General features: G+C 40.2%; 1 protein-coding gene across 1 annotated transcript in view; it reads left to right on the forward strand.

Annotated features, from left to right (window-relative positions):
• The window catches only part of CACNA1C (calcium voltage-gated channel subunit alpha1 C), a 456585-nt gene that overhangs the window by 293181 nt on the left and 148521 nt on the right, over window positions 1-14883 (forward strand). The window lies entirely within an intron of this gene.

The following is a 14883-nucleotide window of genomic DNA, read 5'->3' on the forward strand; positions in this document are numbered from 1 at the left end:
TCTGGATGCAGCTCTGGCCACCAGCTTTTGCAGCAGTGTGTCATGACCCAGGGCTTGCATTCATACACAGCACAGTCCTGTCTGTATAAGAATGACCCAGACTCACACCAACTTGTAAGTCTGACATGTCATGAGACACCTGGATCTCCAGATGGTAGGATGTGTTGAAATTCATGATGCAGTTTGACTCGAGAAGGCTCAAAGCACACAAAAGGATAATCTGAGGCAGCTTGCACTGTTAGTCAACAAGCTTCTCTCTTACATATGAGCCCAAAGCTGCCTTCTACCCACAAGTGATTTAGAGTTTGCAAGATTTCCCTTTGAAGATTTAGCTTATCTGCAAAGGATGGTCTCTGTGTGGAACAGCTAGAAGTTGTCTCTTTATGTTCTTAAGCTTAGATTAGAATAGTGACTATAGCTTCCTTTTAATGCCTGAGATAAAGGGCAGAGATCAAACCACAAGGGGAGCCTGGGTCTCAGAGAAAAAAAATTGCCATTACTAGAAAAGAGGGTATAAATTAATAAAATAATGAAGAGCAGAAGTTAAAGTCAGAAGAGAAACTGGGAAAAATTACTCCATAGTTCAGCTATGGCTACAAGTAACATACCTGTCTTTTTACCACATTTAGCTCATGTTTCTCCATGCTGTGTGTGATGGAGAGGATTTATTTGGAGGGGAAATGGGAGAGAGTAAATGATATTAGGAGAAGAAGAAATGAAAATATTTTTTGCCCTGCATACTGTTCAGAATTGTGAAACCTCTCCACAAGTTATCATCAGTTTCTCCAAAGACATGTGCTATGAAAGACCCTTCCAATTCCCACCCCTTAGGGCCCATGTGTCATTTTCATGACTTGATATGAATCATGTTTAACTCATTATCAGTTATCTTATAACAAGAGCCAAAAGCATATACTCACTTCCAAAAGATTTTCTACTGTGACTGCAGCAGACAGTCTGATTTTATGGTGTCCCTGCAGCAAACTGGGTTTTAGTTGTTGGCTTTTGTTTGGTATTCAGCCAACTTTTTTTTTTTTTCACTGATTTCCTGAGCTGTTCTTTTTTTTTCTTTGGAGACAGAATGCTGAACTTAGACCCTAAATTAATACAGATGGATGGTCATTATTTTTAAGGGCATGCATATAGTGAGCCTTTCAGATGATGGCATTATTAGAATGCTTGCTTTGGGAAGAGCAGAAATATTTGTTATCATCAGTTCCCAGTTATACCTAGACAAGACTACAAAAGATAATAGTTAGTACTGCAGAAAAAAATGTCAGTAATTGAAGAGGAGGGAACTTATTTAACAAAGAAAAAAAGTATAACCTATGTTTAAAGACCACGAAATACAAAGTTTGAGTAAATACCTGAACACCTGAGCTGGCAGACATTCTTGGTTAAGCTGCTGGAAACAATCCTAAGAATACTACTGTCCCATTTGACTTTTGCTCCTTTGTGCTATATTGACAAAGCAGACAGAACTCAGCTCTGATCAGTGTTTGCCTTTTGGTAGGGGAGGTGCCTGAGGTGTTTCCTTCCGCAGAGGGGTCTGTGCCATGCTGGGGGCAGGTGTTGCTTGGGCACACCTGGGAGAAAAACTATTGCTTTAATATTTATATGTAGAAACAGTCTCTAAACACTCACACTCATTTCATGTCATTTCCAACCATATTTATTGTGGTTTATTCAGTCAGATTTAGAGTCCATGACAAGGGCATTCCAGCTTAATTTAGGCAGATCAAAAGGAAGAGTACTCTGGATAGTAAAGGGTAGAAAAGATGCAACATTTCAGTTGCTGGAGGAAAAATTTTAGTGAGGCAGGATACAAATATCTACCTTAAACTTACTGTGAGCCACTGTTTCCTTACTGCATTCTGACTCATACGCAACTTTATTCCCTGGTCTTTGCCTTTTTGGCTGAGGAAGAGTGGACTTGTCATAGACAACTCATTGGGAGCTGCATCTCCACAGGGTGCAGAGATAGCAGGCTATTCTCTTCTCAGCTCTGAAAAATCTCCTGAAACCACAGTGAGGTCACAAAAATTAAATTTTGCTTTATAAGGGAGTAAATCTGTGCAGTTATTTAAATTAGAAATACAGAGTTTGTTGTCCATTTTACACTGAAAGTACAGATGAAAAAACAGTGTAAGAAAAACTTGGCTGCAAATAGGACAGTTTTGTAGACAAAAATTTTAGGTGATGATTTTCAGAGGTCGTTCATTATACTTAACAAAGTAAGCTAATTAGCTAATATTTAAAAGTGCTGAGAATTCAAAGCTCAAGCAGACTGTCAAATTCTTAGCTCCTCTGCAATTCAGGGTAGATAACAAGGCTTGAATCTGGGGTCCTGCTGGGGTCAATGGCAAAATTCTCATTAATTTCAAAAGGTCAGGATCTCACTTTGTATTTTGCAAAATCTTGATCATGCTGTTGAGATTTCTCACATGCAGTCATAGCACAATGTGAGGACTTACAGATGCCTAATCAAGGCCTTGGTATCTGTTGAGAGTAGTCTTCCAAGGACATACATGCAGATGCAGAGAATTTTCTTTGCTCCCTTCTTAAACCTGAAAATGTGTGCCTGACCTAAAACTCAGCAGAACAACAGATAAAGCTCTGGGCTGAATTACTTGGCTGGAAGTGTTGAGACAATGGAGCAATTCCCTTGCTTTCAGCTTTTCTATAAGTGCTTCTCAATTTTATCTTCTTATTTTCTAAAAAAAACCAAAAACAACCCATTTTTTGACAGATTCCTAGATCTCTGCATTCCTCCCAGTGGGAATGGAGGGAGCTTAGCACATTTCAGCATGTTGCCCTGAAAAATATAGTAGTCATTTCATGAAACCAATGTCTGTCCTCTGCCAGAGTTTGCAAGGTTAAAGCTGCATGTTTGAAAGTTAGAAAGCTGTGTGACCTTCCACAAGCTCTAGACTCCTAATTCACTTAATAGCTTTTCAAATTTTAACTTGTTTCCTGCTTCCTTCTTCATGCTTCCCAGTGCAGGCTTTCCACCTGTGCAGGGAAGCCTGTCTCCTCTCTCATGGAGTACTATTTGCCAGCCTGTGATCCACATCCTCACAAAAAGATAATCAGAGACAGGAGAGCAATAAACTTTTATTCCCTAGAAGGTCTTGACATCTCTAAGATCAATAAACTTTCCAATCTCCTCTCTCTCTCTCAGCAGATAAGACTTGTGAGTAGATTGGTTTCTTTTGAAATGGGAAAGAAAAATGTTAGGGAAAACAGGTTGACACTGCTATCATGGAAGGTAGGATAATTACTTTAAAAGAGCCAAATTTTTAATGTGAAATAACTATATTGGACAGGATGAAAATCTGTGCAAAACAGCCTCGTTGACTCTTCACTGAAGAATTGATCTTTGTTGAAGGGAGTGCTAAGTGTTTGTAGAAACACATCTCCTGTACTGCCTCAGTCTTACAAGGTTATTTTGTCCCATGCCAGGCGCCTTTGTCTCATGGGCAGTCAGTCCTCAGAGCCACTGAGCAGACAGGCTCCTCTTGAGATATGTCCCATTATAACTTTTCCTATGCATTATAGAAGGATTTGAGGTTATTATTCTCAAAACTCTCCTTAATGTATGATCAGCTAGCATTAGCAGCTCACTTGGTGCAGGCACCAAGGCCCATTTCTGAAGACTTATCCATCTTGGAAACTTCCAGCAGCAGATGAAAATCCAGATGTTGCAAATTGAATCATTTGGTATTTTGTAATCAGTCTCTGCTGCAGTCCATTATTTTGTACTTTCTTGTTGACTAAGGAGGAAAATTAATCTCTGAGCAGTTTATAACACAGTGTTTAAATATTTGTAGCATTGTTTGTCTTCCCTTAATCTTTTTCTAATCTGAGGAGATTCAGTTCTTTCAACCTTCCCTAATGGATCTTCTTTTTAATTATTTGTAATCAGTTTGTTACTCTCCTTCAGGGGAAGCTTTGTTTCTGAGTTAAATACAATTCGGCCAGTGCCCTGTCTCTAGAAAGGTTTTCATCTTTGTGTGAAATGTGCTTTCTGCAGCTGGAGATCTGTGACACTGCATGCAAATCTATCCACTGCAGCCTCAGTTTTACATGCCTGGTCTCTCCACTGCCCTACATCTAAGCAATTGTACATATAAATGAAAACAAAGCAGAGAGACATTGCAAAACACAACCATGTGTTGTTGTATTGGGCTGTTCACATTGCTGGGTAGTGGAGAACCTGGTTCTGAGTTGTTCTGCTTGCCCCTTACAGCTTGAATTCTAGGATTGAGTAATTCTGCTTGATCTGCTTGAAGATTATTAATAATGAGCAACCCTGAGCCTGCCATTAGTTTTGAAGTCTTGGCTCTGGCCCATGTCATTTGGACAACACTTCAGAATACTTGGTGGAGTCTCTGAAAATAACATGCAGTGCCTTCAGGAACAATTTACCTCAAGGCTCTAAGTGTAAACTTAGGAGTGTGGTATTATTATAGATGGACTAAGGCCAAGCCTGGATGACATCCAGGCCACTAACCTGTCCCTGGAAGAGAAGTCCAAACTGGCACATAATAAGTTGACTCCCTCAGATTTAAAAAAAATCCTTGTTAGTCTTCCCCAGCCCCTAGGTAAAAAAAAAATGAGTTAATAGTCTAAAACAGTGCAGCAGAGCCACCACAGCGCAGTGAGAGACACAGCTCAGTGAGATTGAATCAGTGTAAACCTTCAGGAGCATCACATCCCCAGGGACAGCAGAGAGAGGCACATATAGGTATACATACAGGCTCCTGGAATTCCCTCCACCTCTCAGTCTTTGAGATCATCCTTTCAAGAGTCGCTAAATCAGCTCGAAACACGGGCTTACAGTCACCCTTACAGTTCCCATCACGAAATCAGAATGGAACAAATTGAACAACAGATGTAATTTACTTTGCTGACAGCATTGACAGATTCTCTGAGCTTTTCTCACCCCCCTCCTCCAGCCTGTTGCAGCCAATGAGGAAGACGTGAGAAATTCAGAGATATTGCCACAAAGTGGAAGACATTAAACGCAGAGCTGCAACCCCCAATTTTCGCCAGCTGTGTTTTTCCTTCTAACCCTTTATTCTTGCAGCATTTAAGCTTCAATTAGTAAGGCTTTCCACAAAAGAGAATGATCTGATTCTAAGAATATATCTGTCTACATGTTTCCATGGTGTTTATTGCCCATCCACCTCCGCCCCTCCAAGAAAATGCTGGGCTTTTATTGTTGTGGGGTTGAGGTTTTTTAATCATCTTTTTGGCAGGGGTTTGCATGAATGTGAAAAATTTACAAAGAATAAGCATGCAACTGTGAGCTGCCCATCACTGTGATTGCAGAGGTTATTTCATCTCCATCTGCTGTAACAGTGGTGGGTAAGGGGAGAGGGGCCATAGTTCAGAGCACTGAAGGGCCACAGCATCAATGCACTGAAAAAGCAGTTTACACATTTAATTTGCATAAATGCTGACCTCAATCTGTTTTCCTTTTCCTTGTTAACAACTGCACATGCAACTCTAATTGTTGCTGTACCACTGACTTGAAAGTGAGTAACAGCAGTGAGTAACTCATTGGCACCTGCCACGAAAACCTGCTGCTGAACATTTGTTCAATACACTTGTTGTGTGAAATGAAGTCTTTATGAGCCCTTCAGAACTCAACTTTGGACTTCTCAGCCCTCTTCCTCTATATGAAAAGAAACTCTCTATTGAAAATAATCTTTTTTGGGTTGGTTATGGGAGGTGTTAATAGAGACCCTCTGCCCAGTGCTCCTGTGTAGGAAGGACCTTTTTAATAGCCCTGTCTTTCTGTTGCCCTTTCACTTTTCTTTCTTCTTTTGTTCTTCTTTAGACTGTATCCTAATTGCTGCTGACTAATCACCACAGAGACTGTTCTTGTCTTTAATCTTTAATCTTTTGTCCCAGAGCTATAAAATTAAGAGCTAAACTACTGGGATATTTCTACACGACTTGGGATTTTGAGTGCCTCTGTTTGAGGGTGCACTTCTTGAGCCCTACCACCAGTTTTACCGAGAAATGATGATTGATGCCTTCTGAAAAATACAGGATCAGATTTGTTAGCTGTGGACCCATATTTACTAGCCAAATTCACAAATAACAGACTGGTTCATTACCCAGATCCTGGGAAAGAAAAAGACAAGGAAATAGGCCCAAGGTCAGGACACAAGTCATGGGTATAGAACCATTTATTAAATTATTGTTTATTTTGAGTTTAACTTGTTTCAACATCTTGCTTTTAAGACAAAGGGCAATACAATTAAATCTTCACCAGTCTTACTGTGAATATCCTTCCTGTCTGCAAAGAGAATTGGTCCATTAATATTGTCTTTATTCATTGGTTTCAGAGGGATTTCTGCCTGGGCAGGATTTGAGGGCTCAGTATGATGAATGGTCATGCCATCACAAGGGTGTAATTTATCTGCACCCATGGCCCACTCTAGAACTGTCTCCTTGTAACTCCAACCCTCTGAACTGCACCCAAATAGGAGACCTAAAACCAATATTGAGCACATCTTCCAAAATATACAGAGACCAGAAGTGTAAAATGAAGGGTTTAAAAGTCGATCAGAGGTATCAGTCTTCCTGCCAGGAAGGACTTGTGGGTTTTGGTGGATGAGAGGCCAGACATAACCCAGCAATGCGCACACAGCCTTATCCTGGGCTGCATCCAAAGCACCGTGGGCAGCAGGGGAGGGAGGGAGGGGATTCTGCTCCTCTACTCAGACCTGGTGAGACCCCACCTGAGTGCTGCATCCAGCCCTGGGGGCCCAGGACATGGAGCTGGTGGGGTGAGTGCAGAGGAGGGCCAGGAGGATGATCAGAGGGCTGGAGAAGATCTCCTGTGAGGAAATTCTGTGATTCTGTGGAAGGCTCAGAGAGCTGAGGTTGTCCAGTCTGGAGAACAGAGGGAGAGCTCCAGGGAGACCTCCCAGTACCTAGAGGAGGCTACAAGGGAGCTGGAGAGGCTCTTTAAGGGCATGTAGTGATGGGACAGGGGGTGATCTATTAAAATGGAAAGTAGACAGATTTAGATCACATATAAGGAGGAAAATGTTTACAACGAGGGTGGGGAAGCTCTGGCACAGGCTGCCCAGGGAAGTGACGGACTCCCCACCCCGGGAAACATTAGGGGTCAGGTTGGGCAGGGCTGTGAGCAGCCTGATCTCGTGGAAGTTGTCTCTTCATTGTAGGGGGTTGGACTAGATGGCCTTTAAGGGTCCTTTCAAGCCCAAACTATTCAATGAATATTCACCACAGAGCATCGACCCTGTTGACTTTTAAAGAACATCTGGAAGGAACCAGTCAGGATGTTGTGTTGATCTTGCCTATGTGGTGTTGCTTATAAGACTCATAAGAAAAGGAGAAGGGGTAGTCTTGTGTCAGTAATGCAGTTGGAGCTCATTCAGGTTCTTTGATAATAATTTCTTCAGCAAACTCCTAGAGCTTTTACAGAATCCCTGAGTGCCTATCAGACAAAGGTTTATTATCTGTGTGCTACGAGTTCTAGATACGGTACATTTTATTTGAGAATTTTGGATGTGATTTCACAACTGGAAACTGGATTAATTATTTAAAATGTAGAATTTTCCTAGGATTCCTAGATTCTGAACTGGATACAGAAGAACTTGGATACACTGATCAAGTGCAAAAAAATAATTGACAGTCTTGCCTTTACTTTTTAAAGAAGGTAGTAATTATCTACATCTTACAGTGCTGTTTTTCATAATCTTTATTTTTAAGGACTTAATTGACTATGGAAATCAATGAATAGTGTGTGCTTTTATATTCCTGTGCATGCGGCAATCAGTACTGTTCTGATGTAGCTGTGGAAGAAATTGCTATCAGTCTACACTGAGATAAATAGAAGCATTTATAAAACAGCAATACAGTTATAGAGGCAGAAAATCCTTTCTAGATAATCAACCATGCAAATGTAAACACAAAATAAACAGAGATAGGAAGGGATAGCCCAGAATTCTAAGATGCAATTAACTTTTCAGATTTGGAAATGCACCACCATTGGGGATATTTTTATGTTTGAATTGAACACTTTATTCTTTTGGAGTGAATTTCCAAAGACTTTAAAGGGCAAAAAGGTTTTTACATAACTGAGTAGCAGTAAGAGATAGAACTGCTGCAGTGGCTGTAATGAAAGAACTGTGGCTAAATAGCCTTTGGGCTCTTGGATGACTTTTTCAAAGCCCAACCTTTTCCTTTTAAAGAGAAAAAAAAAAGTTATGGGACACAACTTATGTGGGAATAAGGCAACTCACATGAAGCTCTGTGGCTTTTACCTCTGGAGCACTGAATTCAAATCCTGATTAAGTCACACGAGTCCAAACAATTTTTGGAAGTCACTCCATGGCATTTCTGTAAATTGCAAATTCCCTCAGCAAGCACCCATGCAATCAGTCAGATGAGAGAAAGGAGAGCCTTCATGCCCTCCTTGGCCCCTCTGCTTTGGCAGAACACTGCAGGTGGATCGATGGCAGGAACCTCCTGTAAGCAGATCCACTCTTCAGGAGCCATAAAGAGCAGAGCACTAAGCAGGCCAAAGTAATTTCACTACTGATGGCAGCTGCTGAGTACAGAAGAGGTGGGGGAAATGATCTGTCAGTCAGCTGTATCAACAAGCAGAACGGACCAAGAGCAAGGGCTGGGCATAGCAGATTGCAAGATGTGTTTGTGGAAAGTCCTGAAGACCTGCTCAGTCTGGGTCTCACATCTTCAAGAGCCCAGCCTGGCTCTGTGTCTGGCCTGTTCTGTCCCCACTGGTCTGTGTGACCCAGACAGCTTCAGAGCAGACAGAGTGATCTGAGCCACCACTGAAAAAAACCAACTAACTTCTGAGGGAACAGTTTCAGGGGAAATTTTTACATCCTCAAAGTGCAGCCGTTTCAGCATGCTCTAGAATGTGAGTTGCTTTATCACTTTGCAGTAATTGAATTTCAATATTTCACTTTTGGTTAACATGTTCCATGTTAAACTGAATTCAGATGCATTCAGTTTTTTTTTTCTCTTTTACATATTAAGCCTGGAGAAAGTGAGTGAGGTGGCAAAGCAAGAGTTTTATTGGAGCTTAGAATTTTTCTTTGGTGTAAGGGTTTCTTGCTGTGTAACTGATGTATTTAGTGGGAGTTCAGAATCCCTGTATTGCCAAACAAGCTGCAGAGACATGTAGCACCCTCCACTTTTCACAGAAAAACAGAGAAGTCCCTCAAGAAAGCACAAAATTACAGGTGGGATGGGAGGATGCATAAATGGTAGCTCCTGATTATTTTTCCTTCCCCTCCCCTAGCTGACTGCAGGAATTTCCCAGAGGTAGTTGTCCTAACAAAATTTAATACACTGAGATTTTGTCAGTAAATCCACTCTTCAGATAGATGACTTGCCACGATGATGCATGTCTCTTTGGAGCACTACTAGTTGCTAATAAAAGTTGCCACTTTGTGAAAACAAAGGCCAGTAACACTGCTGGGATTTTTTAAGTGAAGGGAGAGCCAACAGTTTTTTCCTCTGTTTTGAAAAGTGTGAAGTTAAATGGCCTTTGCCATCTGCTGAAGTTGTACAGTTAACTTGGGTGAAGGCTATTTGAAACCACAGATTTAACTAGGACACTTCTAAACACATTCAGCATTTCCCCTCTAGTGCTGAACAGGGTGTTGATTCTAGGTTGGTGTTGGACGTGATCTTCAGAGGTCTTCTCCAGCCTTATTGGTTCTATGATTCCCCACCTCTCCAGCAAGCACAAACTGCTGTGCTGGAGAAGTATGAGATCAGGAAGCATTTTAAACAGAAATAATTTGCAGTGGAAAACAGCTCAGCTGAACCATTGTGTGCCACAGACATTTTGACCTGCTGGTATTTGAATGCAAGCTGTAATTCTCTTCCTTACCCTCAGACAGAGACCTTGGGGTTTTTTTTGTTTTATAATGGCTAGGTCTGGTAAAGAACATCAGACTGTAAAAAACAATGTGCACCCAAGCTGAAAACAGATGAAATATGAATGTGGAACTTTACTAATGAGTGGAATAATGTTGTGGAGTTCACTGTTTATATACTGAGAGCTAAAAACCACAGTGGAAGGACTGAGTGACAACATACAGCCAGTATCAGTCATCTGGGACTAGATATATGAAAGTTTGTTTTTTTCTATGTTTCTCTGACTTTATAGTCTTTCCCAGCTGATAAAATGTGCATATCCTTGAAAAGGGGCCTGTATTTAATGAGTGATGAAAATGTGCAGCTATAAAAAATAAGTGTGGCAAATTCTACTGGTAACAATGCACTTTGCTCAAACTGTATACAACTAAAGCCAACATGGTTTGGTCCATGGAACAGCAAAATGGCGTTCCTGTATAACTTCAGGGAAGCTCATATGAGCTATTTTACATGTTTTGACTTTGCCAGCAAGCAATGAGCTGGTTCTGAGGCAGAGCTGATCTCAGCTCCCACCTTGCTCTTGAGCAGGTAGCAGCAACAGAAGGGTGGGACCCTTCTGTGGGACTCCTGCCTTTGCACAGTGTCCCCAGGAAGCTCCAGCCAGTCAAGGTGTATCTCCTGCAGGAGTGTGCTCTCTCATGGCTCTGGAGATTGAGCCCCAGCACTGTTTCCACTTGTCCTCTGTGCAGGGCTGTGTGGGGAAGCTTGGTCACTTCTGGAGACTGCACCCTCTTGTCAGGGAGCTCAGGCAGTGTAGCAACAGACTGTAGCTACACCAAAAGCTTTTAATTAATAAACCACAAGTTATGCTTCATCTGGATCCGGGCAGGTGTACTTGGGTGAGGACATTTATAGCAGATTCAACATCTTTGAAGACCTTCAATCTTTGTTAGGAGAGGTGAAAAAGCAACCTCTGCAGACTCCCCATTCACAGATCTGTGAGATCTGCCTTCCCCTTCTCTCTTCTGGACTCATCTTGCATTGCTGCAGTTTCTTTGAGTCTTTCTCAAGGGTTCTCTGCTGCAAATTAATCTTGATGTTTCTGTTGTCCTCATCAAGGCAGTCCTTTCTCAGTTAATGGCTCCATTTAGCTCCTGCAGAGAATTCGGCACAAATTGCCAATGTTTCTGCCTCAGAATGAAATTTTAGTTTGCTCTTTCCATCACTACAGAGCATACAGGACAATTGGGGAACCAAGCTACACATAGGAGTCCTCTTATTTTTCCTACTATTTTTCCAACATATGATGAATCTTGCCTACTTTTTTCATTTTTATCCTACAGTGGTTTTATAGCAGAATAACCTGTCTGGAACATCCTCTGCCCTGGTTCATGATCCCTGTGTCCTTGTCTTCACCCATCTCTGTCTTGCCTTTCTCATGTAGGCATTGAAAAAAGTTATAAGTATTTATATGAACCTAAACAACGCACATAGAGAATTTCTAAAATTCCATACTTGAGGTAACACAGTAAGTAGAACTTAAGAGCTTGGAGAAGACAACTTAGCTTAAAATCTCCTTTTTCCTTCAGTACTTCAAAATAAAAGAAAAGTAATTGTCAAAACAGGACCAGCTGATCAAGTGCTGCTTGTTCCTTTGACTGTCATCTGTTCAAACTGAAGCTGGGTTGAACTCTCTGGGGTGTCCTTTGTATCCATCTGATAGTACCAGCTAAAAATATGAATTTAGGAACAGTTTTAAGGACTGTGGCTTAGAGTATCTCTAAGATTATTAGGGTATTGATGCTTAGCAAGAAATTCTACTCAGACTAAGAGCAAAGACATCTGGAGGCCTTTGCCTGTGTTTTTTCCATTGCTCCTAAGTCATTAAAAGTAAGTCTAGTTTATTTTAGTTTCTACATTTTTGCTCATTACAAAGATAGGACTTTTTGTAATTTTTTTACCCCCATGTCTCTCTCTTGAGTCAGCTCTGAGACCTTAATTTCCCACTCCTTTTCACCTGTCCTAAAGACTCAGAACATCTGAAGGACTATTCCAGGTCAACAAGATGCACTCAAATTTATAGATGGAAATGCTTAATGTTTTTTGTCATTTTTCTAGTCACTATGTACATTAGACCTCAATTTTTTCCTGAGGAATTTCTGAAGATTAACTCCTAATCACACATTTCTCCCAGTCCTGTGCCCCAGCGTATTCAAGCAAAGCACTTGTGCATATCAGCTCATTTCCACTGATAACAATAATATTGACCATTGGCCTCAATGGAATTATTCATTTATGCACCTTAAATTATGCACACACATGAATGCTGGATTAAAAACCAACCAAGCAAAGACAATTAATTAGATTTTAAATAATGGAGGATCTGCAAGGTGGAATCTGCTTCCAGTTTTTAGGATATTGTGCTGGGTAATAGGAAATATGATCCTTTCCTTGCTCTTTTTCTGATTGATGAAGTCAGATGAATGTATGTTGTCTCTACAGACTTGAAGTGTATGTAGAGAGCAACCAGGAACTTATCAAGTAAATGTATGCCTTTTTTCATGTCTTTATTGACATGATACACAGCAAACTCACACCATTCAGGCTCCAAACAAACCAGCAGATTCAGGAGATGCAGGATTTCAGTGCTAAAGAAACAATCTCATAGTTTGCCCCACAGGTTGGGAAAAGTGCTTATTGAACCTATCATACAGAGAAAGTCAATTTTAGTACTACGTCCCTTGTAACTCAACCTTTATTTCTGTGTCACCTCATTGATACATTTCTGGGGCTTCTTTTAAGCATTTACAGACTTGTAAAATTAGAAATTGTGAATAATAATAAGCAATTTCCTTGTTAAAAGCAGCAAGGTTTACAATACATTAAAAATTGCACAGTTAATATAATTATCACAAGTATTACATTAAAAAGCCCCATTATAACATAAGAAGTGTACAGTTTAGAAATCAGATAAAAAACATAATGTACAGGATTTATTACCAGAGCTAACACTAAATTTCTGCTTATTTAGGCATTGATTTATTTGTGTCACAGTCTCAGTAGTCACAATCCTATTACTCACCTACAAGTTAAGAGCAAATGAGACAATTCCCAGATGTCTCAGATCTGTAAGCAGAAGTTGAGAGAAGACAGGAATCAAACCTTCTCATCACATGTCCTCTGATAACTCCCAAGAGCTTTCAAGGTAAAGACTCAAAGTACTGCAGAGCCAAGGGTCCTTAAGCCCAAAGCTGAGAAGTTAACCAGAAGATATTGTTTTGTTGAGCAAAATATTTTTTTTCTTTGCAGAGCAGCCTCAAAAATCCTACTGTCACCAGTTATGGTTGTTAGTTAGATGTTGTTAGGAGCTGCCAGCAATATAATTTTTCTCATTTGGGATGAATATTTTCTTCTTCATCTGTTTCTGCTGATGCAATATATCTAGCATGAGGAAAGGTAGATCTTTCCAAGTTTTGGTTCTTCACTGGACAGATTTATACAGACACTTTGCAGGAAATTCACCCTACCTTAATTATTACTGAAGGATCACCTGGATTTATGACATCTTTTTTGTTCCCTGACTGTATGAGTGCAAATTTCAAAAGTAGTGAAGTTTCAGAAACAAAGAAAAGATTTAATGAAGTCAGTGTGAAGATACAATATAAGCCAAAGAAAACAGAATAAGAGCAGGAGTACTCTGCTTCTACGATCACATAACCCTAGTCTGACATGTTGGGTTTACCTCCCCTCTATGATATGGATATTTTTTTCTTTAATATTGTCAACTTAACTATGGCTGTGAAGAGTAAAGCTTCATCCTTTGTTTATTATATTTGGAGTTGGACCCAAGTTCTGACTCAAAAGTATGGCAGAGAACATTTTTCCCTCACAGTGCAAAATTGTGCATCATCCTAAGAAAAAAAAAAAAAAAAAAAAAAAAAAAAAAAAAAAAAAAAAAAAAAAAAAACACGCAGTTTAAAGTTTTAGTTCCATGAGGTTACATGTGAATGAAATGTATTCACCCAAATATTCATGGGAAGAGAAGGAAGCAGGAGGTGGAAAAGGAAAATTTATGTTTGAAGCAAAACCTCTTTGATCAATGATTAATATCCCAATCTCTCATCAATAGCTGCATTGCCCTTTATGCATCCCCTGAGCTCTGCCTGCCAGTGGCCTACCATGTGAGCTTTGATCTGAGCAAATGACTTCTACACATCCCAGAAGTTAGGAAGGTGCTTAAGTACTGTTCCTGGAAAAGATGGTTTTCAAAACAAAGTCTTCAAGGTGCAGGACAGATTTAATGACAGTTAAGTCATTATTTCTGCTGTCTCCTGCTCCCAATACTCTCCAATTTTAGATTGTCACAAGAAATACTTGGTTTCAGCTAGAAATCTTCCTAATGGCCATAGCCATTAGTTTTGGTTTGGCTATTTTCTGAGGCAGTAAATTCCACAGGTAGGTTACAGAAAATAGCACTTCTATGCAAAGATTCCAAATTTGCTGCCCTTTAATTTTATTAAATATGCTGCTCCTCTCAATGAATGTTACTCTGTGGAAGGTTATACACTTCCTTATAGAATACTACACTTCATTACAGAATACTTGTAGTACTAGCATTTTTAAAAGTGTTATCACACCATTCTACAGTCATTAGAAATCAATTAACAATTTATTTGAGGAACAGAAGCCTAGCCCAGGTGCCCTAACTTACTTTCCATTAAGCTGCAGCTCTCCAGCACTGTGCACTGAACAAGGCAGATTTCATTTTTTATTCAGCTTGCTGCTTCCCATTGACTGATTTCCAGCTGCCCTTTTCTGATAGATTAAACTTTTCCTGTGACCCTCTGTTGTTTTTGAAAGACCTTCACCACAAAGTGTCAGGGTGTGAGTATGTGAATTGTCAAGTCAGCAGAATTTAGTGAATTGTGCCTACCCCTTCCATTAAGTGACTGAAAGCCTGTGCTTGGTGATGCTCAACCACTATGG

The sequence above is a fragment of the Pyrgilauda ruficollis genome, unplaced genomic scaffold, assembly GCF_017590135.1.
Source record: "Pyrgilauda ruficollis isolate IOZ18807 unplaced genomic scaffold, ASM1759013v1 scaffold66, whole genome shotgun sequence".
Lineage (NCBI taxonomy): Eukaryota > Metazoa > Chordata > Aves > Passeriformes > Passeridae > Pyrgilauda > Pyrgilauda ruficollis.